The sequence below is a fragment of the Arvicanthis niloticus genome, chromosome 6, assembly GCF_011762505.2.
Source record: "Arvicanthis niloticus isolate mArvNil1 chromosome 6, mArvNil1.pat.X, whole genome shotgun sequence".
Classification (NCBI taxonomy): domain Eukaryota; kingdom Metazoa; phylum Chordata; class Mammalia; order Rodentia; family Muridae; genus Arvicanthis; species Arvicanthis niloticus.
Window position 1 is genome coordinate 102,264,874 of NC_047663.1, and position 23,971 is coordinate 102,288,844.

General features: G+C 40.5%; 1 pseudogene; it reads left to right on the forward strand.

Moving 5' to 3' along the window:
* The first annotated feature begins 21,144 nt into the window (after nucleotides 1-21,144).
* LOC117710971 (large ribosomal subunit protein uL13 pseudogene) lies at nucleotides 21,145-21,759 on the forward strand (annotated as a pseudogene).
* Nucleotides 21,760-23,971: the final 2,212 nt, after the last annotated feature.

Genomic DNA, 23,971 nt, shown 5'->3' on the forward strand with positions numbered 1-23,971 from the left:
ATATAATCTTAATATATAACAATATATAAAGATCTATACCAATGTGACATTATTGGCTATAAAATGTTCTTTAGTATTCAAGTATCTATTCATTATTCCTATACTATTCCTATATATCCCCTTTTTTTCAACCTGTCTCCCCCTAAGTAAGAAAGAAAGGAGTCACACCTCCACTTGCAATCTCAAATCAGCATACTGCTCCATACCTCCACAGCTTCACCTGCATTCTGAGTGGCCTGCTCCAACTCAGGACATACAGGTAAGACTCCTATACCCCAATCCCCTGCCTGCTGGAACCCCAGCAATCCCAACCATTAGCTCTGTCCTGTCCTATCAGAGCTCTGTCTTCCCTCTGGTCCACCCCTTCACCTGCAATCTCAAAGCAGCACACCACTCTGCACCCTGCAGTCAGCTCTGCCTGCCCCCTAAGAAACGTACTCCAACCTGGAACACACAGGGACTACCAGACCAGCTGACACTAAAAACAACCAGATGACAAAAGGCAAGCACAAGAACATAATCAACAGAAGTCAGTGCAATATGGCACCATCAGAACCCAGCTGTCCTACTACAGCAAGCAAGTTAGATATCCTAACACACCTGAAAAGCAAGACTGTGAACTTAGATCTCATCTTAAGAAAAAGATGGAGGCCTTTAAAGAGAAAATGAATAAATTTCTTAAAGAAATTCAGGAAAATGCAATCAATCAGGTAAAGAAAATGAATAAAAGTGTCCAAGACCTAAAAATGAAAATAGAAACAATAAAAAAAAAAGTGGAGACAAACCTGGAGATAGAAAGCCTGGAGGGAAAACAAAAAATATAGACCCAAGCATTACCAACAGAATACAAGAAATGAAAGAGAGGATCTCAAGCTTAGAAGATACCTTAGAAGAAACTGATACATCAGTAAAAGAAAATGCCAAATATAAAAAGTTCCTAACTAAGAAAGCATCCAGGAAATTTGGAACACTATCAAAAGACCAAACCTAACAATGAAAGGAATATAAAGAGGGTGAAGATTCTCAGTTCAGCAGGTCAGAAAATATCTTCAACAAAAATCATAAAAGAAAACTTCCCTAACTGAAAGAAAGAAATGGCTATAAACATACAAGGAGCTTACAGAACACCAAGTAGATTGGACCAGAAAAGAAAATTCTGCCACATAATAATCAAAACACTAAGTGTACAAACAACAACAACTAAAAGAATAGTAAAAGGTGCAGAAGAAAAGGTCAAGTGACATATAAAGGTAGACATATCAGAATTACATGTGACTTCTCAACAGAGACTCTAAAAGCCAGAAGATCCTGGTCATTAATATCTCTCAACATCAGTAGACTCAATTCACCAATAAAAAGACACAGGCTGATAGATTGTATATGTAGACAGGATTGGGGAAGGACATTTCATACTGTAGGCTTAGATTTTTCAAAATATACTTTAAATAAAAGTTCTCAAATGCTTCAACCCTCTTCTAGCCCACTGTCCTAAGGTAGGGGAGAGATGATGGTAAATAAGACAGGGGGATGTGGACCTGTTTAGAAGTATTTCTTTGGGGCAATTCCAATCTCCATTGTCAGATGCCAGCAGTCCAGTTCAGTAGTGTCAGGATACCAAACAGCAAATGAGCAGCTGTGGCACAATCCAGCAGAAACAGCCAGACCTCTGCTGAATTGGCATGAGTCAGTGGGAGCAACTAGAACCACCCAGGACTCCATGTTCTTATCCACGCTCCCCTCAATGAAGCGAAGATTCGAGATCAATGAAACTCTGCAAGGCTAGCTGTGCAAACACACCATCGATGTCCACTGAGGCCTATTTATACTCTCCCCAAATAGTATGTGTCTCTTACCAGTCTTGCCTCGGCAAAATACCATGTGAGTCTGCATCACATGATATAACCAGAAACTTCCACTTCCTTGTACTCATTAAAGGAAAAATCCACCAAGATAATGTTCAATTCTAAACATCTAGGCCTCAAATTCAAGGGCATCCACATTCATAAAAGAAACTTTATTAAAGCTCAAAATACACATTCAACCCCACACAAGAATAGTCAGAGAAACAATGAAACTAACAGATATTATGAACCAAATGGTATAACAGATGTATATGAGCCTTTCACCCAAAACTTCACAAAACCTTCTCTAAATTTGACCATACAAACAGGCACAAAGTGAGCCTCAACAGATACAAGAGTGAAATAACCCTTTGCATTTTATCAAATCACCATAAATTATGGCTGGACTTAAACAACCGAAAGCCTACATATTCATGGAAATTGAACAACTCTCTACTCATTGATCACTTGGCCAAGGAGGAAATAAAAAAAGAAGTTACAGACTTTGTAGAATTCAATCAAAATGAAGGCACAACATACCAAAAGTTATGGGACACAATGAAAGCAGCACTAGGAGGAAAATTCAGAGCACTAAGTGCCCATGTAAAGAAGTTGGAAAGATCTCATAATAGCAACTTAATAGCACCTGAAAGCTCTAGATCAAAAAGAAATAAACACACTGAACAGGGATAGATGAAAGGAAATAGTCAAACTCAGGGATGAAATTAATCAATTAGAAGCAAAGAGAACAATACAAAGACTCAAACAAACCAAGAGCTGGTTCTTTTAAAAAATCAATAAGGTAGACAAACCCTTAGCCAAACTAAAAGACACAGAGACAATATCCAAACAAACAAAGTCAGAAATAACAGGGGAAACATAACAACAGAAACTGAGAAAATTCAGAAAATCATTTTCTTATTTCAAAAGTCTGTACTTACAATACTGGAAAATCTAAATGAAAGGGATGATTTTTCTAGACAGATGCCACTTTCAAAAGTTAAATCAAGATCAGGTAAACTATATAAACAATCCCATAACACCTAAGGAAATAGAAGCCGTCATTAAAAGTCTTAAACCAAAAAACAAAACAAAAACAAAACAAAACAAACCCAGGGCCATAGGGTTTTAGTGCAGAATTCTACCAGATTTTCCAAGAAGAGCTAACACCAAAACTCCTCAAACTATTCCACAAAAATAGAAAAAGTAGGAACACTATTTGATTCATTCTCTGAAGCCACAGTCACACTGACACATAAACCACACAAAGACACAACAAGGAAAGAGAACTTCAGACTAATTTCACTTATGAACATCAATGCAAAAATGCTCAATAAAATTCTAGCAAATTGAATTTAAGAACACATCAAACACATCATTTACAACAATGAAGTAGGCTTCATCCCAGGGATGCAGGGATGTTTCAATATATAAAAGTCCACCAGTGAAATTCACTATATAAACAAACTCAAAGGAAAAAAATCACATGATTATCTTATTAGATGTGAAAAAGCCTACAAGAAAATCCAACACCCCTTCATGTTAAAAGTCTTGGAGAGATCAGGAATTCGAGGCATATACCTAAACACAATAAAAGTAATATACAGAAAGCCAATAGGTAACATCAAGTTAAATGGGGAGAAACTTGAAGCAATCCCACTAAAATCAGGGACAAGAGAAGGCTGCCCATTCTCCCCCTGTCTATTTGATGTAGTACTTAAAGTTCTAGACACAGCAAAAGGAGATCAAGGGGATAGAAACTGGAAAGGAAGAAGTCAAGGTATTACTAGTCACAGATAATACCATAGTATACATAAGCGACCCCAAAAATTCTATCAGAGAACTCCTAGAGCTGATATATCACTTCATAAAAGTGGCTGGATATAAAATTAACTCAAAGAAATCCTTTGTATAAATTATAAACAGGCTAAGAAAAAATTAGGAAAACAACACCTTTCACAAGAGCCACAAATAGTATAAAATATCTTGGTGTATCTCTAACCAAGCAAGTGAAACACCTATATGACAAGAAATTCAAGTCTCTGAAGAAAGACATTGAGGAAGCTATCAGAAAATGGAAAGATTTCCCATGCTCATGGACAGTTAGAATTAACATAGTGAACATGGCTACCTTATGAAAAGCAATCTACACATTCAAAGCAATCGCCATCAAAATTCCAACACAATTTCATATAGACCTTAAAAAGAGAAAGTCTCAACTTCATACAGAAAAACAAAAAGCCAAGGATACCTAAAACAATTCTGAACAATAAAAAAAATTCTGGAAGAATAACCATTCCTTATCTCAGACTACAGAGTACTCTGCACTACAGAGTAATAGTGATAAAAACTACATGGTACTGGTACAAAAACAGACAGGTTGTTCAATGAAATTTAACTAAAGACCCAGAAATAAACCTACACACTTATGAACACTTAATTTTTGACAAAGAAGCCAAAATCATACAATGGAAAAAAGAAAAACACCTTCAACAAATGATGCTTGTCTAACTATATGTCTGTATGTAGACGTATGCCAATAGATCCATATTTATCACCTTGCACAAAACTCAAGTCCAAGTGGATCAAAAACCTCAACATAAAACCAGATAGACTAAATATCTTAGAAGAGAAAGTGAGAAATAGCCTTAAATGCATTGGTGCTGGAGACAATTTTTTTAACAGAATACCAATGACTCAGGCCATCTAAGATCAATAATTGATAAATAGGACCTCATGCAAATGAAAAGCTTCTGTAACACAAAGGATACTGTCAATAGGAGAAAATAGCAACCTATAGACTGGGAAAAGATCCCCCACTAACCCTTCACTCAATAGAGAGACAATATCCAAAATATAAAGAATTCAAGAAGCTAGGCTCCAACAAACCAAATGACCCCATTTAAAAATGGGGTACACAGCTAGGCAGAGAATTCTCAACAGAGGAATCTCAAATGGCTGAGAAGCACTTAAAGACATGTTCACTATCCTTAGTCATCAGGGAAATGCAAATCAAAATGACCCTGAGATTCCACCTCATACTAGTCAGAATGGCTAAGATCAAGAACTCAGGTGATAGCAGTGAGGATGTGGAGAAAGGGGAACACTCCTCCACTGCTGGTGGGATTGCAAGCTGGTACGACCACTCTGAAAATCAATCTGGTGGTTTTTCAGAAAACTGGATATAGTTCTACCTGAAGACCCAGCTGTACTGCTCCTGGCCATATATCCAAAAGATGCTCCACCATATCAACTGAAGAATGGATACAAAAAAGGTGGTACATTTACACAATGAAATAATATTCAGCTATCAAAAACAAAGACATCATGAATTTTGCAGGCAAATGAATGGAACTGAGTTAGGTAACCCAGACCTACATACCTGGTATTTACTCACTGATACGTGGATACTAGGATACCCATGATATACCCAACAGACCCAAAGAAGTTAAACAAGAAGGAAGGTCCAAGCAAGGATGCTTGAATCTCACTCAGAAGGGGGAATAAAATAGTTATAGGAGGCAGAGGGAAGGAGGGACTAAGTGGGAGAGGGGAGAGAGAGGGCAATGGGGGCAGGATCAGGTTTGGAGAGAGACAGGGAGAGGGCCAGAGGACCAGGAGAACAAATGGAAATATGTGGCTGCCAGGGGAGAATGGGGAAAATCTCTAGGAAGTGCTAGAGATCTGGGATGGGGGAGTCTCCCAGACGTCAATGCATGTGACCTTAGATGAGAATAACAGCAGTGGGGATACAGAACCTGAAAAGGTTTCCTCTTGTAGCCAGGTAAGTCCATTAGTGGAGGTACACACACACACACACATGTTGCGGTAAATCTCTTGCCCATAGGGAGTCCATAGAATAACGACACAAGTCAATAAGTATCAAATGAATGCTGCATGCCTAGATTGGGCAGATTTACCATTAAACTACACTATTTCCCAGGCTATGAGAGCTCTTAACAACTTGCGGTTTCCTAGGTCAAGGCCTTCTTCGTCTTCTCTCTCTCTCTCGACCAACTGCCCTCTCCCTCTGCCAACTGCCAACTCCGTGCCGCCCTCTCTCTCGGCTCCCTCGTCTTTCCCTCTTTTTTCTGCCTCTGGCTCCTCCCACTCCTCTTCTACTGCCCAATCACTGGCTGTAGCCTTTATTTAACAAATTTGATTGGACAGAAGGTTTACAAGATTCACTCCTCCTTCGCAGCCCCTCCCAGGAGTGGAGTTACCATGACAACAAGAGGCTAGGGCTATCCACCCCATTTCCCCCCTTTTGTCCAATAATTAAAAAAAAAAATTTTTTTCTTTTCACATATTAATTGAACTCTAATTATATTATCATGTTGTGATTGTTAAAGTACAAGATAAACCTAACACCCAGTCCATCAATTTTGTTAACTAAATAGAACCTTTGCCATCTCTCTCAATTAAAAAACTTAGTTCTGAACCTGGCTTATGTCCTGTCTTCAGAACGAATAGCATCTGAAAACCATCCTCTTAAAGTAAATAGCCTGGGTTGGCTGTGAGATTATAAATCTTCAACCCCATCAGAAATCCAGGATGACTAGTTAATTAAAGATATGGGAAGCACAAAGCGTGGCTTCTAAAACTCAGCCAATTTAAATAGACCACTGAACATCTAGACAGTTCCTTATTTCAAAACGTTGGAGCATCTGGTCTTCAGCCTTCTGGCCCAGGAATCATCTGACAGACCTAGTAATGCAGAATTACTAAGGGCTGATTACTCTGTCTTGGCAGATATAATCAGTCGACTATTCTGCAAGTGTGTTTCTTTTTTGCACACTATTTTGCCGAGAGAGAGGGCGGCACAGAGTTGGCAGTTGGCAGAGGGAGAGGGCAGTTGGTTGAGAGAGAGAGAAGACGAAGAAGGCCTTGACCTAGGAAACCACAAGTTGTTAAGAGCTCTCATAGCCGGGGAAATAGTGTAGTTTAATGGTAAATCTGCCCAATCTAGGCATGCAGCATTCATTTGATACTTATTGACTTGTGTCGTTATTCTATGGACTCCCTATGGGCAAGAGATTAACCGCAACACACACACACACACACACACACACACACACACACACACACACACACGCACACACACACACACACAATTACTGACTTAAAATTTGTCCTGTGTAAAAGAAATGAAGAGACAAAGATGGAGCAAAAACTCAGAGGATAACCAACCAATAACTGGCCCAAGTTGAGACTCATCCCATGGGCAAGCACCAGTCCCTGACACTATTAATTATACTCTGCTATGTTTGAAGATAACCTAACATAACTGTCCTCCGAGAGGCTCCACCCAGCAGCTGAGTGAAACTGATGCAGATACCCACAACCAAACATTGGAGGGAGGTTGGAAATTTCTTTTAAACGGCGTTTTTTTTTATTTTTATTTTTATCTATCTATCTATCTATCTATCATCTATCTATTTTTGTTTTTGGTTTTTGGTTTGTTTTTGTTTTTTTTTTTTGAGACAGGGTTTCTCAGTATAGGCCTGGTTGTCCTGGAACTCACTCTGTAGACCAGGCTGGCCTCAAACTCAGAAATCCACCTGCCAAATGCTGGGATTAAAGGCATGCGCCACCACTGCCTGGCTGGTTGGAAACTCTTATGGAAGAGTTGGGGAAAGGATTGAAGGCCCTGAAGGAGATAGAAACTGCACAGGAAGACCAACAGAGCCAACTAACATGGACCCCTGGGAGTTCTCAGAGACTGAACCACCAACCAAAAAGCATGCATGGACTGGACCTAGGCCCTCCATACATATTAAGCAGACATATATCTCGGTCTCTATGTGGGTGCCCCATCAACTGGAGCAGGGACTGTCCCTATAACTGTAGCCTGACGATGGTAGAATCCATTCCCCAATAGGGCTGCCTTGTCTGTCATCAGTGGGAGAGGATAAATCTCATCCTACAGAGAATTCATGCAGGGGAGGGGGATTACTGGGAGGAATGGTTCCACCTTCTCGAGAAGAAGAGGAATTGGGATGGGGGAGGGACTCTGAGGAAAGTACTTGGATAAGAAAAAGAGAGAAATTTCTAAGTTTAACCTCTTATACTGCCCCCCCCCATCATGTCCATTTAATAACTTGTAACTAACCACTTTGTAATGACAAGCATCCTTTGCCCAATAGACTGGCCAAAATCATCTACCCAACCTCTTGTGAACGAGGTTACATGTTCTCTTAAATTTGATTCTTGTCATTTAGAGGCAACAGCATCTTTTGGGGACCCTAAGAAAATTGGGACCCTGATAAAATTGGGATATTGACCAATCCTGGGAGAACTAGCTATATTATTTGTTGTCCAGTTTCTGTGGGATGGGAAAGTGCAGGGTTTAACTGAAATTCTGGCTGAATCAGCCTGCAGGGCTGGACAAGCTGAAGTCATCTGGGCTCAGCAGCCCTCCCTGAAGCTCTGGAAGCAAGTCTCCTGAGGAAAAAGCATTGGGGCAGTCTAAGGCAGGACCAGGACTCCCAGCATCCTCACAGGGGATCCTTTCAGGATTGTTTCCTTGGTTGTCATTTTCTGTAAACATATAAGCTCTCACAGGTAATATATAGTTCTGTACCAACAATATATGGAATGAACAATGTGCACAACTCAGTTAATGAAGTTTTTGTCTATTGTTTGAGCAGGTAAAAGACATCTGTCTTTATTAAGCTAGTTTGGATTGCAACCAAATTGTAATATAAATTTTTATCTATGTCATTCAACAGAATGGCACAATAAGTCCTAAAGACTTTGTAGCCAATAAGATTTATTGAGTATATATTCATGTCTCAGCTGGTCTCAGAGCTGTTTCCATACAGAGGGATCAGCATGTGCATTACCTGTCTTGTTGATCTTGCCACTCTCCCTCTATCTGTCTGTAGTCAAAATCTTCAGGGAGTCTTCCATGTTCAAATCTTATTTCTAATGATTTGGATGGAAGACATAGCTTTTCTTTTTCTGTTTGAACAAATGTAAAATTTCCCCAATGTAACATATCTCCCTTTTTCTATTCTGAAATTAGAATTTCTACAGGCTGATCTAATTTAGCGGTTCTTTTAAAAAAATCTATTGGTTTTTAATAGCTGTGTTACTTGTCTTATTGACTTTTAAACTATTTAAAGTCAACAAAGCACCCTTAATCTATTCCTGGGACACTCCTTATCCCCTTATGTTTCGTGAGCATCTTCTTTAAATTTTCATTAGATTTATCCATAATTGTTTGTCCTGTAAAATTGTAAGACGTGTGTGTAACATTCTCTATGTCATAATGTAAAAAAACTGATATATATATGTATCAACCATCAGCCCCAATCTGCAAAGGCATCTCTATGGCAGTCATCACCTCTAATAAACATGCAATCTCAGAATCATCTTTTTCAGAATTCAAGGCAGAAAAGCCCATTGTTATTCTGAATATGTATGAATAAGCATGATCTGGAACTCCCTGTTTTCAGTGGCACATTGGATTCTTCAAAAGTTTCCTATTTTGATTCAAAGAATCCTCTTATCTCTGTTCTATGGTCTCTAATATAGCATCTACTTTTTTCAGTCCACTTTTTTAAAAGTCTGTCTTATTTTATCTCTTTTTAAAAGGATAAATAAAATTTTAATTATTGAAAATAATTATTTTATGTTGGTATATATAACAAAATTATACATAATCCAGATATCTTGTAACATTGTGTCTCTTTTTTATTTTTAACACAGAAAAGTATATTTTTTAATCCTCCTTCCTTCAGAGACTTCTCACTTTTGTTAAAATGTATACAATATATATTAAGATATACATATATAATGAAATGTTTAACACAGTTTAGAAGTTTGGGGCTTTTTAAGTCCTATTGTAGCTTTGGAAAGGGGTTCCTATGTCTGTAGGCTCCTCAGATCAGCAACATGTGTTTCTTAGATGCAGCCTCAGGGTGGATCCTGTTTTTAAATCTATTCTTGTTAGTCTGTGTCTTTTTTATTAAGGAATTGATACCATTGATGTAGAGAGATAACAATGGGCAGTGTTTCATGATTCTATTCATTTTGTTGTGGTGGTGGTGGGAGTGATGGTGGGAGTGGTGGTGGTGGTGGTAGGGTGTGTGTGTGGGGTTGGGAGGTACGTCCATGTCTGTGTCAGTGTCTGTTTCACCTCTTTTGATTTGCTTGTCTGGGATTATTCCTTGTGTTTTGGGGGGTGGGGTTAACCTCTTTAAACTGAAGTTTTCCTTCTAGCTCCTTCTGTAGTCCTGGATTTCTAGATAGATGTTCTTTTAATTTGGTTTTATTATAGAATGTCTTCTTTTCTCCATGTAAGATAACTGAAATTTTTAGTGAGTAAGTCTGAGTTTACATCTGTGGCCTCTTAGAATCTTCAACACATCTCTCCAGGCTCCTCTGGCTTTCAGAGTCTCCACTGAGAAGTTAGATACAGGTGTTACTCTGACAGGACTACCTTCATTTGTTACTTGGTCTTTTTTCCTTGCAGCTTTCAATATTCTTTCTTTGTTCTGTATATTTAGTATTTTATTATGCGCCAAAGGGGATTTTGTTTCTGCTCTAGACTATTTGATATTCTGTCTTCTTCTTGTACATTGATAGGCATCTTCTTCTTTAGGTTAGGGAAATTTTCATCTGTGGTTTTTGTTGAAAATATTTTCTGTTTCTTTGACCTGGGTTTCTTCTCCGTCCTCTTTTCCTATTATTCTTGGATTTGGTTTTTTTGTTGCATCCTAGATTTCCTGGATGTGTTTTTCTATCATGTCATCCATGCTTGAGATTCTTTTTTTTTTTTTTTTTTCATCTCTTGTGTTCCTTTGGTGAGGCTTTCCTCTGAGGTCTCTGTTTGAGTTCCTAAATTTTTTATTTTCCCATTTTTCTTGATTTGTGTTTTCTTTATTGATTCCATTTCTATTTTCATGTATTAGACTGTTTTATTCATTTCTTTGTTTGTGTTTTCATAGATTTCTTTAAAGAATTTATTGATTTATTTTAAGGACCTCTATCTTATTCACAAATACTATTTTAAGGTCTTCATATTGTCCTTCAGCTGTGTTGTAATACTCAGGGCCAACTTTGGTAGGGTTGCTAGGCTCTAATGGAGAAATATTGTCCTGGCTCTTACTGACTGTATTTTTACTCTTGCATCTAGACATCTAGATACAAGATTTGGGTTTAGAAAAACTAATTCTAGGTCCTAATATCTGGTCTTGTCTTTGTTGGGTGAGTGTTTTATTCTGTTATTGGTTTCTGTTGCCCTCTGTAGTTCATACATGAGTATGTGGCTATGTGTTGCCTAGTAGGAAATTCTTCTGCAATCTTGATAGTTGTGGCCACTGCGGTTCTCGGTAAAATGTGTTCCTAGGTATTGAGAATTGGCACTAAGAAATGAGGATGGGCTAGAAGGGAGGGCTTAAAGGAGACCACAGGAGGAGGAAAGCAAGATGTTCCCAGAGAATGAGGACAGACAACAACAGATAGTCTACAGGTCACTACAGAGCTAGAGATGAGACTGGGGAATTGTATATGGAAGAGAGGAGGGAGAGTGAAGATCTGAAGCTCACCTACCTGTTTCAATGGCCTATTTGTTTTCTTGGTCAAGTGTAGTTGCCAGGTTCCCAGAGAAAGCCTGTTGGAGTTTTGGGCTGAGGTAAAGCAAAGAGGGTGGAGATGGAGGGGAATATCTATGTGATTCGCTGGAGATGAGGGTGGGGGAAGGGAGGCTGCAGCAGGTGTTCTTCTACAGAACTTGGGATAAGACTGGGGTATTGGATCTGGAGGAATGGAAGGAAAGATAAAGGTAGCCTGCCTACCTACTTCTCTGGCTGGAATGGCTTCTTCTAGAAGAACTTTTTAAAGATAATAATAAAAAGAAGAAGAAATCTTGGTATCTATGCTCCTTCTAATCCATCCTGTGCCCATGGCAGACATCACTAGTTGATCATAACTCAACTGCAGAACTCTTACCATGAAGCAGCAGTTTTGGCAATGAATTTCAATTGAAAACTATTTTATGTTCCTTGTCCTAGTTAGTTAAGTAGTTTGTCATTTGTTGCCAAGTTGATATAAGCTAGAGCCATCTGGGAAGAGAGAGTTGAGGAAACTTTCAACTCTCTGCAAGCATAATAGTTGTTGTTGACTGAGGAAAGGCCTACAACAGATTGTCCTGGAGCCAAGTCTGTGTGACATTTTGTAAATCAATGATTGACATGAAAGGGCCCAACCCATTGTGGCTGGTGCTACAAATGGACAGGTGGTCCTAGTTTGTATACAAAAGCACAATATAGAGTCTTCTGAAAAGAGGGGGGAGTATCAATTGAGAAAATGCCTATATCAAACTGACCTGTAAGCAAGTCTGAAGAACATCTTCTTGATTGATATGAGAGGCCCACTGAAGGAAGTGCCATTCTTGGGCAGATGGACCTGGGTAATTATAAGATGACTGAGCAAATCATAGGGAGAGAGCCAGTCAGCAGCTTTCCTACATCCCTGTCTCTATATCATAGGGAGAGAGCCAGTCAGCAGCTTTCCTACATCCCTGTCTCTATATCATAGGGAGAGAGCCAGTCAGCAGCACTCCTACACTGCTGTCTCTATATCAGTTTCTCTCTTCAGATTCCTGGCTTGAGTTCCTACCCTGACTTCCTTCAGTCATGGAGTATGATGGTGATGTATAGCCCAGACAAACCCTCTCCTTTCCAGTGCTTTCTATCATAGTGTTTATCACTACATCAGAGACCTAACTAACATATTTTCTCATTTCATAAGAGAGAATTTTTAGCCTTTGGGGATTAAATATATGGCCCAAAGTTACAGGAAATAATAATAATACTGAACCTCTCTATTAGTTATTTCAATACCATGTCATTCTAAACTTTAATAATACATGTTTTAAAAGGCTTATTCTTGTGTTCTAAAACAAAGGCAAAGAAAAATGTGTGGAATGAAATATAGGTCAAGCTGACACATAGAAAATTTAATTTCCCTTACACATCACCAGGAATAGTTCCTTAAATGCCTTTCCTGTTTAGTTCTGGCAGACATAGTGCTTGAATGCAAGGCCTTTTTTTTTTTAAATATGTATATTCAGTTTGTCTTAGCGTTTCCATTGCTGTGGAAAAAAAAAAAAAACACCATGAGCAAGGCAACTCATAAAGGACAACACTTAATTGGGACTGGCTTACAGGTTCAGAGGTTCAGTCAATTATCATCAAGGCAGGAGCATGGCATTGTCCAAGAAGACATGAGGCTGGAGGAACTGAGAGTTCTACATCTTGATCCAAACGCAGACAGGAGAAGATTGGCTCCCACTTGGTTAGGAGGAAGGTCTAAAATCCCACAATAACATGCTTCCTACAACAAGGCCACACCTTCCAATAGTGCCAGTTCCTGGGCCACGCATATTCAAACCATCACAGAGATTTTGACATTAATTTATCTGTTAATTCACATTACATTCTGATCTACCCCTTACTCCTCCCAGTGCCTCCTCCTAGAGTCCCTCTACCCATACCCCCCCTTCTCCTCTTTGATGGTAGGAACACCCCTGGGTATCCCCTGACCCTGGCATATAAAGTCTCTGCAGGGCTAGGTGTATCCTCTCCCACTGAAGCCAAACAAGGCAACCCAATTAGAAGAATATATTCCACAGACAAGCAACAGCTTTTGGGATAGCCCCCACTCCATTTGTTGGGGACCCACATGAAGACTGAGCTACACATGTGCTACATATGTGCAGGAAGGTCTAAGTCCAGCTTATGTGTGTTCTTCGGTTGGTGGTTCAGTCTCTGGAGGCCTCCAAGGGTCCAGGTTAGTTGATTCTGTTGGTCTTCCTGTAGAGTTTCTATACCCTCTGGAACCCTCAATCCTTTCCCCAACTCTTGCATTAAAGTACCCGAGCTCTGTCCAATGTTTGGCTATGGGTCTCTGTATGTGTTTCAGTCAGCTGCTGGGTGTAGCTTCTCAGAGGCTCTTATGCTAGGCTCTGTCTGCAAGCATAATAGTGTCAGGGACTGTTGCTTGCACTTGGACTCCCAAGTTTGGCTAGTTATTGGTTGGCCATTCCCTGAGTCTCTGCTCCATTTTATCCTCGCATTTCTTTTAGACAGGACACATTTTGGGTCAATAGTTTTATGTGTGGGTTGGTGTCCTTATTCATCCCCTGGGGGTCCTGCCTGGCTACAGATGGTGGCCACTTCAAGTTCTGTATCCCCACTACTAGGAGTCTCAGCTAAAGTTACCCCCATAGACTCCTGGAAGCCTCCTCCAATCCAGGTCTCTGGCATGTAATAGAGATGCCTCCCAACCCCCATCCCCACTAGCCACCAATTTCCATTTATTCTTCTGACCCTCTTGTCCTTTCTCTTGTATCTCCCCACATTTGATCCTGATACCCCCAATCCCTTCCCCATCCTTTTTCCCACCAAGTTCCTCCCACCCTCCATCTGCCTCCTGTAACTATTTTATTCCCCCTTCTAAGTGAAATTCAACATCCTCCCCTGGGCCTGCCTTCTGGTTTAGCTTTTTTGCAACCCAGGTCTTACAAGAAGAAAAATAATGAGGTGAGTTTGGTCCCCTACTTGAATGTTTTCATGAACTGGAGAATCCCAAACCATCTGTTACCCATTATCAACTCAGGCAGTGGCACCAAGTCCTCCCACTTTCATAAGTCTCCCCGAGAAAGGGCTGCTGAACACCCCCACACCTTCAAACCCCCCCTGAAGAAATTGCACCAGAACTTTACACAAGACTCAGCAGTAAGTCTCTAATGGAAGTCAATACCTGTGCCTGTATTAATATGAGTTACTACTGAGATCTAAAAATAATTAAAATTTACTAGTATCACTGTCTATGATGGCTTATCTATTTGGCCCCAGAATATACAAAATAGAAAAAGATCTTATTGCATGAAAGTATTTCTAGGAAGCTAATTATAGAAACCAAGAGACGGGAGAGATTGTAAATTCTACTTAAAGCCAATGGATTCTTTTTATGACACTAGAGCTAAGAGATTCTCTATGATACAATTGAAGAATTCTTATGGCCAATTAAAGAAAGAAGCGACTGAGGGACCAGTTAAGGGAAATGATAAAGCCCGGAACTAGTTATTCACCAGCAAGGGAGGACGAGATAGCTGTAAGATGGGAGAAGGAAATTCAGAAGCTATTGCTGATTCAGTTTTAATGGGCTCTGACAGGAATAGGAGACCACGTAGTTCAATGAGGCTGCAAGGAACAGAAACTTCAATAGCACAATTAGTTGTCCAATGGAGGTGTAAGGAGCTGTGGAATAGTTAGTGTATGGATGTTCCCATTACATCGATGCACCGCAGCCTGGCTTCTCAAAACTTTATCATCATTACTGTTCCCCAGGAAGAACTAGAGATAACTGGTTAGGCCAACCTCTATTGACACTGAAGGTGGTCACTGGGTCTGTTTCCATCTTAATAAAGGTTATGCACACTGACTGGGGAACAGGTCCGCAGGCCTCAAAAGTGGATGCCAACATCATAAGGGTCCATTTGCCTGAAGGCTCCTTGTTTGCCTGGAAATATCAGCCAGGATTTAGAAAATTTTTGTAGTGACAAGGCCCCAATAAAGTGTCAGAGAGAGAGAGAGAGAGAGAGAGAGAGAGAGAGAGAGAGAGAGAGAGAGAGAGAATGAATCACTGGTATTGGAGCTGTGGATCAACAGTTAAGATCACTTTCTATTCTTCCAGGAGACCCAGGTTTAAGAGAGAGAGAGAGAGAGAGAAATTAGCAATAGGTGACAGCTAATGCAGAGACTTATGACAGGTCAACGTGTTGAGAATAAAGGACAGTCGAGTGCTCAGCTGCAAATGGTACGTCTACACCATCGTCTCCAAGTCCCAGGAAACATCACAGAAGAAGGGGTAGAAAGACAGTAAGGCTAGGATGATGGGAAGGGGTGCTGGGAAATGCTGATTTCTGAACTTGACATGAACATCGCACTCATGAACTCACAGCAGCTGTGGTCACCTGCACAAGACTGAGCCATCAGCATTCCATCATGATTGCTGTATCCTCTCTTGAGAAGCTATTCACAGTTAATGCTCACTAAGGAGAAGGGGAGTCATTTTCTTCAGTGGTATACCACAGGCTAATTGCCCCTGCTCTTCTAAATAGCCCCTTCCCAAGCTCGTGCAAGCAACATTAATTGAACTCAGTGGGGCCACTCAAAAAGAGACATAAAAATAGAAGAACACATTGAGTAGAGAAAGGGATGCAGAAGAAGTGCAAGGAGGATGGGGGACAATGGGGCTAAAATTACCCCCAAACAATATCATGTATACATATGAAAGTGGTTTTTTAAAAAGAGCAAATAAACTAGCAGTCAGTGCTCACTGGAGATTCTTCATATCCCTGTCATATGTACCAGAGTGCAGTTCCATATACAAAGAGCTTAGGAGGAACTGGAGGCATGGCTCAGTGCTAGAATGCTTGCCCATAATGCTAGGGAAAGAAACCATTTTGAGACACCATGCAGTAGTCTGCTCTTTTTAGTATGATATGCCTTCAGAAGAGCCTTTTTAATCAGAACCCAACCTTCCTAGATTTAACAGAAGCCTGAAGGAGATGGACTTTCAACTCATCAGCTCAACCCATCCTATCTTTCCATGGTAGAAACGAAAACCTGGGAAGCAAAATTCAGAAATACAGGCTCACGCAAAGACTAAGACCTAGTAATAGGACTAGGTCTTACAGTCGTACAGCAGTTCATTTTATCCTTAGCCTAGTGTTCCAGCATCAGAGAAGCATTACAAGACATACTAAAAGGCAAACACGAATCAACACTGCAAGTATCATCTCTTCTCTAGTGAAGCTCTGGGAGCCAAGCTGCAAGAGATCAAAGTAGATGGGAAAGAACCCACTGGAGAAATTGCTGTGAAGACAGCAGGATGTTCAGAAAATGTCTCTTCAACTTCACACCTGAAAATGAAACTAATAAAGGAACTCCTTATTAATTCACACTGGAACACAGAACCCTGTGCATCTTGCCTGGGTGTCCTCCAGACCCGAGAGTGGTCTTCTGGTCTCTAACGTCACTCTTCTCTACATCATTCATGACAAATGGCTCGAGCCCTCTTCATTAGACTACTTTCTGCTGATTAGGAAACATCAAATTCCTTGAGGCAAGTTTGATCTTTTCTGTCATGGTATCCAACTTCTTCTTTTTGTTTCTTTACACATGACCACTGGACAAATTGCAAAAAACCCACAACAAACAGCAACTAGTAACTAGCAGGAGGAGGAGCAGCAGCCCTCTCATGAACGTTCTCTGGGACCTAGCATTTATATAACCTTTCTAGAGTCCCCAGAACTCCAAGCATCATGCACTTGCAGAGACTATCTGCAACCATTCTGGGTGTAAGATTCAACTCAACAGAAATGAGGCTGTCTTTTCCTATGCTGCTTTATTATAGGAAGAGTTGCTGGAGTTTTGAGCTTCTCTTTACCTCTCTCCTAAACACAACTGAGTCAGACATCCATTCTTGAACAGTCACTGTCGGAAAAAAATTTAAAAAATATCAATTCCTCAAAGAAAATCAGACTATACTTAATCTGAGGCTTAATGGAGTTTTATATAAAAATGCCAGATGTACACCTGCACCAGAAAGGCTTAACACATCTAAGAAAGAGGAAGAGGCAGGGGCATTGATATAGGTGCTAGACAAATCCACCCCAGGATTCTAGGGTGAGACTTAAGGATGTGCAGGACAGGTGCTTCTAGATGATCCTAAAGACATAGTTCATGAATAGCACATGTTGTTCATGGAAGCAAGCATTTACACATAGGCCTTTGCCACAAGTAAGCTCAACACAGTCATTTCAGAAACTATCACACACCAGGTCTGGAGTTTTTGACCTTTAAGAGTTTTCTATATAGGATTTATGGCAAGTCAGTTCCTGGGCACATTTCAGTTTTTTTAAATTATCTCTCCTCCCAGTTTCCTTTTCCATAATTTCAGCTCTATAAACAATTATGAAGCATCTCTCCCTGCTTCTCTAAGTTCAGGGACAAAATGATCCATCCCACCTTCATACCTACATTCTGCTCCTGCCCTACGAAGTTCTTGCGTTCTTCTCTTGTCTGCTAGGAACCCTGCACCAGTGGCTGCTCAGAGCCCTGCACCATATATATACAATTTACATGTTATATATTCATAATATAGAATATAATTATATGTGGAAGATTAAATTATAATATATATATATGTTTATAAATTTAATAAGTCAGCTTTAAAATAAGAACAACAGCAGAATCACCCTGAAGGCTGAGAACTTGGAAGTTACTTGGTCCTTGGGGCTGATGCCTCTTTAGTGAGAGTACCCACAATGACTGCCTGCATGGGCAACAACTGTCTTGGCACAAGGCCTCAGTAGTCCCAGTCTGATACTGGAAACCTGATGGTTCCTGGAGAACAGCTGGTCCCTGGTCCACGATGAAAGCTTGCACACACTGGTTCTATGCTGTTTTTAAAACAAAATCCAAAACAGTCAATTTTATCAATGAAGACTCAGGAGCCAGATGCTGTGGTGAAAGCTTACTAGCTCAGAGAGGCAGAGAAAGCACCCAACTGACCTTTCTACTCCACCGATGTCCAAAAAGGGGGAAAAAATGGTTCTCCACACTGTCTTAAAAACTCTCCCAACTGAATGTCCTTCCTTTCTACTTCCTGTGTGTCTCTTTATAGCCTCCTGATACACTCTCTCTCCATATGTGTGTATGTGTATATGAGTGAGTGTGTGTGTGTGTGTGTGTGTGTGTGTGTGTGTGTGTGATTTTTTTTCCTATATTCACTCTCTGTGAATTGATTGCTTTGCTTGCTCCACCTCTTGACCTATGCTATGGTTGTCTTTATTCAATCTTGTTTACAATAAACAGAAAGCTCTTGACTAAGGATGTGTGCCAGGACTGGGCCACACCACAACTAGAAACAGGTTTTTCCAGTATACAATCTCAGGGTTCACAGTGTGACCAAATACCCTGCAAGATTTCTCCCTTTTAATCTAAATAAAAGACTTTTTCGCTAACATCAATAAACTACATACTTTCTGATAAAAATTACATTCATAATATCCAGTCCATTTGTACTTGGCAAACTTGGAGAAAGTACTCTATTATATCTATCCTATCTGGGTGAGCTCAAAGTTCTGTACCTAAATCACTTTCTATCAAAACATGCATTTATCAACTTAAAAAGATTTTTTTAGACCTTAAAACATTTTCTTAAATCCTAAACAACTTAACCTTAACTGTGAGACTATAACTATCTAGTCTTCAACCCCATCAGAGACCTGAGAAGGATAAATACTACCTGAGTAAACAGGAAGTGCAGAGTAAGCAGTTTCTAAAACTATAGAAACGACAGAGCCTGCTGGTTGCCTGGTCAGTCACTCAAGTTTGCAAATCTGCGAAGTTGGAAGATGCATCTCTTCAGCCTGTGGCCCAGAATATCTGACTGACTTTTCTGTGTAGCAGGAACTATGAAGGGCTTGACTGTCTTGTCCTAGCAGTTGACTTCTTTTATGTCCTGCTTGGACACATACTGTCAGCAGTTGAGGAAAGGGCAGGGTTGGGTTTTTTTGTTTTTTTGTTTTGTTTTGTTTTGTTTATTTTTTGCCCCATTCCTATCTTTGCCAATTTGAAACAAACTCCAAATGGATGTTCTTCAATGTCCATCATCTTCCTTAAAGCAGTATGGAGGTGCCGCCAGAAGCAGCCTTGTCTCACTGTCAAAAAGCCTTTTTATTATTAAAACATCTTTAGAGGGCATATTCTGTAGATCTCTGAGGTTTTGAAGACTGTCTGTCTGTCTGTCTGTCTGTCTGTCTATCTATCTATCACATATCTGAATAGGCAAATGTGTCTTGTTTTTAGATATTTACTCTCTGTTCAACCTTGAAAACATATTTCTGTAATAAACTAGACTAGTATCTAACATGACCATGAGTTTGATTACCTAACTATTAACTGGCATTTCTTGACTATCCTAAGCAGTTTGTAATAGCTTTCAAAATGACTAAAACTTAACATTGCATTTTTAAATTACATGCTAAATTTCCTCACAAGGATTTGAAAACTATGTATAGTATGTTATAACAAAATATAACCTTAATTTTGTATCAATATACTATATCAATGGAACCAACCATGACAGCAATTTTGTACCATTATACAAAGATCTATACTAATTATACATTATACATCTATACTAATGTAAGACCTTTGGCTAGTAGTAGCTCTATAGTTTAAGAGTAGGCTTAATAATCTACCCTTTCTTCCTATTATCCCTATATTCCCTTTTTTGTCTAAATAAAAAGGAAAGATTTTAACTCTAACTCAGTAACACTATTTACAATAATGGAGCTAACTCTGCCAAGCTTTCTACAATGTCAGCTTGGTTGTATTCGGCACTCTTAAGATTAAGCCATTCTCATATGAACTCAGAATTTGAATGTCCTGAGCAGTTTGTATTCTAAAGTTGCTCTTTGGGTGCTATTTTTCAACTTGGCAGCAGTCCTGGTTAGGTAGAACACAGAAGTCAACCCAAAGGTGTCCAGTGTTTGCACAGAACATGGCAGCTGAAGAGGTGTGGTGCAGCTTTACTTAGGGGTAGCATTACCACAATCCAGGTGGATTCATTGTTTGGGGGACCCATCATCTTCTTGGAAACCTAAAGGGTTACTGTTAGGGATGGTAGAGAATCTAAATATTTTAAATGCCATTTTCAGTAGATCTCAGAAATATTTGAGGAGCACAATAACCTGAAAGCACGTACAGGAAGGCAGATGAGGATTATTTCTAGAATTATTCAATAGTGTATTACTACTCATATCACAAAGTAAGTTTATATATACATAATAATCTTATACATTTTGAGATAATATTTATACCTTAAGGAAAGTCTTAGAGGATCAAATGAAAACCAAAAGATTATGAGATTAGTTCCATCGGCAGCAGGGGAAGTTGCCTCAGTAGCAAGAGGAGGCCGAGCTAGAAAAAGCCTAGGAACCTGATCTGTGCCAGTTCTCCTTATCAGGGTCTTTCCACGTCAATAAAGGTAATCAGGCTTCCTGTTTGGACAGCCTCCCTACTCAGGTGATTCTAATTTGTGCCAAGTTGACTTGAATGCCAACCATAATAATTTATAACTTATTTATAGCTTTTGTTTGTCAATTCTTTAATTTTATAACAAGACAGTAATGTTGGGCCCTAAGGCAAATATCTATCTACTGCCTCTGACTTACAGGAAAATATCTTTTTGGTCTCTAAGATAAGAAACTAAGCTTTCCCAGGCGGCTGCCGAAGATGGCGGAGGGACAGGTTCTAGTATTGGATGGCCGAGGCCATCTTCTGGGGTACCTGGCGGCCATTGTGGCCAAGCAGGTACTGCTGGGCCGAAAGGTCGTGGTTGTACGCTGTGAGGGCATCAACATTTCTGGAAATTTCTACAGAAACAAGTTAAAGTATCTGGCGTTTCTCCGAAAGCGGATGAATACCAACCCCTCTCGAGGCCCCTACCACTTCCGAGCCCCGAGCCGTATGTTTTGGCGCACGGTGCGAGGCATGCTGCCCCACAAGACCAAGAGAGGCCAGGCTGCCCTGGAACGCCTCAAGGTGTTGGATGGGATCCCTCCACCCTATGACAAGAAAAAGCGGATGGTGGTCCCTGCTGCCCTCAAGGTTGTACGGCTGAAGCCTACCAGAAAGGTTGCTTACCTGGGGCGTCTGGCTCATGAGGTCGGCTGGAAGTACCAGGCAGTGACCGCCACTCTGGAGGAAAAACGGAAGGAAAAGGCCAAGATGCACTATAGGAAGAAGAAGCAGCTCTTGAGGCTACGGAAATAGGCAGAAAAGAATGTGGAGAAGAAAATCTGCAAGTTCACAGAGGTCCTCAAGACCAATGGACAATGGACTCCTGGTGTGAACCCAATAAAGACTGTGCCTCAAAAAAAAAAAAAAAAAAAAAAAAAAAAAAAAAAAAAAAAAAAAAAAAAAGATAAGAAACTAGAACAACTCTTTAGGAAAACACCATCTTGGTTAAGTTTTCTCCAACCTCAGTGTCTTCTTCCCCAGGCTGGGAACAGTCCCCACGGTCATAAAGTTTAGCATAGTTTTATAAAGTTACCCGGTTTTTGTCTACAAGTGAGGCTTTGTGAACACGAGAATCACACCATTCCCTCTCCGGCCACCATACCAATTCATACCAGTTCTCTTCACCCATGGTGCTCTTCCGTACCCAGCTCATTCCAGGCCAGGCCATTTCAGAAAGCTTTACAGCACTTGTCTGAGCTGACTTCCTCCTGAATTTTTCCCACACCCTTCAGACCAATATACCTGTTTAGTGCTTCCAATGCATCTTGCAAGAGAACAATGTTCTGGGTCTCTGTGCTCCTAAGACGTTGGGAATTCAGCTTAAACTGAGTTAGGCCAGTGAGCCAACACTGCAGTGAGTGGCCACAGCTTTCTCTCTGCCTCTGTGTCCACATTCTTGCCTGGTACCTCTACTCCACCCTTGAGGACCCTTGTGCCATAGGCCATAGCAGAACTTCTAGCATAATCTTTATCCTCCGAAATCCTGGGGGTCCTGGCTTCACCCTGTTTTCTGGTTCCATTTCCATACTGAGAAGTCTCTAGGGGACTCAGGATCTCAGGAACTTCCACAATATTTTTCTCACCTCAATTCCACACACATACCTCCAAATAAGACCATTATGTTTAACACTTTTAAAACAAGATGTGTGTATTTTTAAGGATCTGCTTAAATGAGCAGTAAATTATGCATTTGAGTCTGATTGTAAGCACAGGGTTTTCACCGCAACACTCTGCGACAAACATCAGAATCAACCCAAGTGCCCACCAAGAGGGGCCTGCGCAAACAGTATACATTTTAACCACACAGTGGAATTTTAAGCAGCCATTAAAATTGATGAGATATTTCTAAATTTGTTGACCCAGAAAGAAGACCATGGCAGAATGTTGAGTGAAAAAGCAGGTTAGCCAGCAGTCATGATGTGATCCCATTTACATAACAGCATGTGTGGGTATTGAGTGTGTTGGTCTGAGTATGCACGTGAGAGTGTGTGCAGATGTGTGACAACCCTGTAAGTGTGGGCACATACAAGTGTGTGTATGGGTGGGGGGGGTGGGGAAGAAAGGGAGAGAGGTGGGGAAAGATATACAGATGTGCTTAGAAATACTGAGGATACCAGAACAACGTCAGCAATGACATTATTGGCTCTGGGTAGTGGGAGTTTCAAATGCTTTTTATGTATATACAGGCTGTGAGCTGTGACTTTATAATGCTCACATAGAATTCTACACGGGAGGCAAGGTGCTCTTTCTCGGTTTTGAAACTTTCAAGGGAAGTCTGAAGCAGCCACAGAAAAACTTCACCCTCTCACCTTTGTATTGGGAAAGAAAAAAAAAGGGTCAGAAGCTGGCTAGCACAGTTTCTTTTGTACACATTTCTTGACTGCAGCCAAACGGCAGGCAATCCTTAGACTTAAAGTAATCTCCAGCAGCAGACCCCTCACCATGTCCTCAGCTGAACAGAGCCCTCTTGCTGGTACCCAGCTGGACAGACCCAGCCCTGGTCCCCAACTGAACAGACACCCTACTCCACACCACCCCAGCTGGGGCGTATCCTACTCTCTGGATATCTCTTTGCCCGTACAGAATAAAGATTTTTGAAAAGCATTTGGAGATTTCTAGAAGGATCTGTGGTCAGTTGAGCATTTGACCCATGAATCACCCACCAGACCTCAGCAACTCTTATAAAAGAAAACATTTCACTGTGGCTGTCCTACAGTTCATGGGTTTAGTATATTACCATCATGACGGAAAGCGTGGCAGTGTGACAGCAGACATGGTGCTAGAAAAAGGGGTTGAGAGCTCTACATCTTGATCCTAAGGCAACAGGAAGTGAACTGGCTTGAGCTTCTGAGACCTCAAAACCCACCCCCTAATGACACATCCCCTGTAACAAAGCCACGCCCACTCCAACAAGGCCACACCTCCTAATAGTGCCTATGAACCAAGCAAACACTTGAGTTCCTATTCAAAACACCACTGGGTGGCACATCTTAGTTCCTCACACCCTCAGTAGAAGAGGAC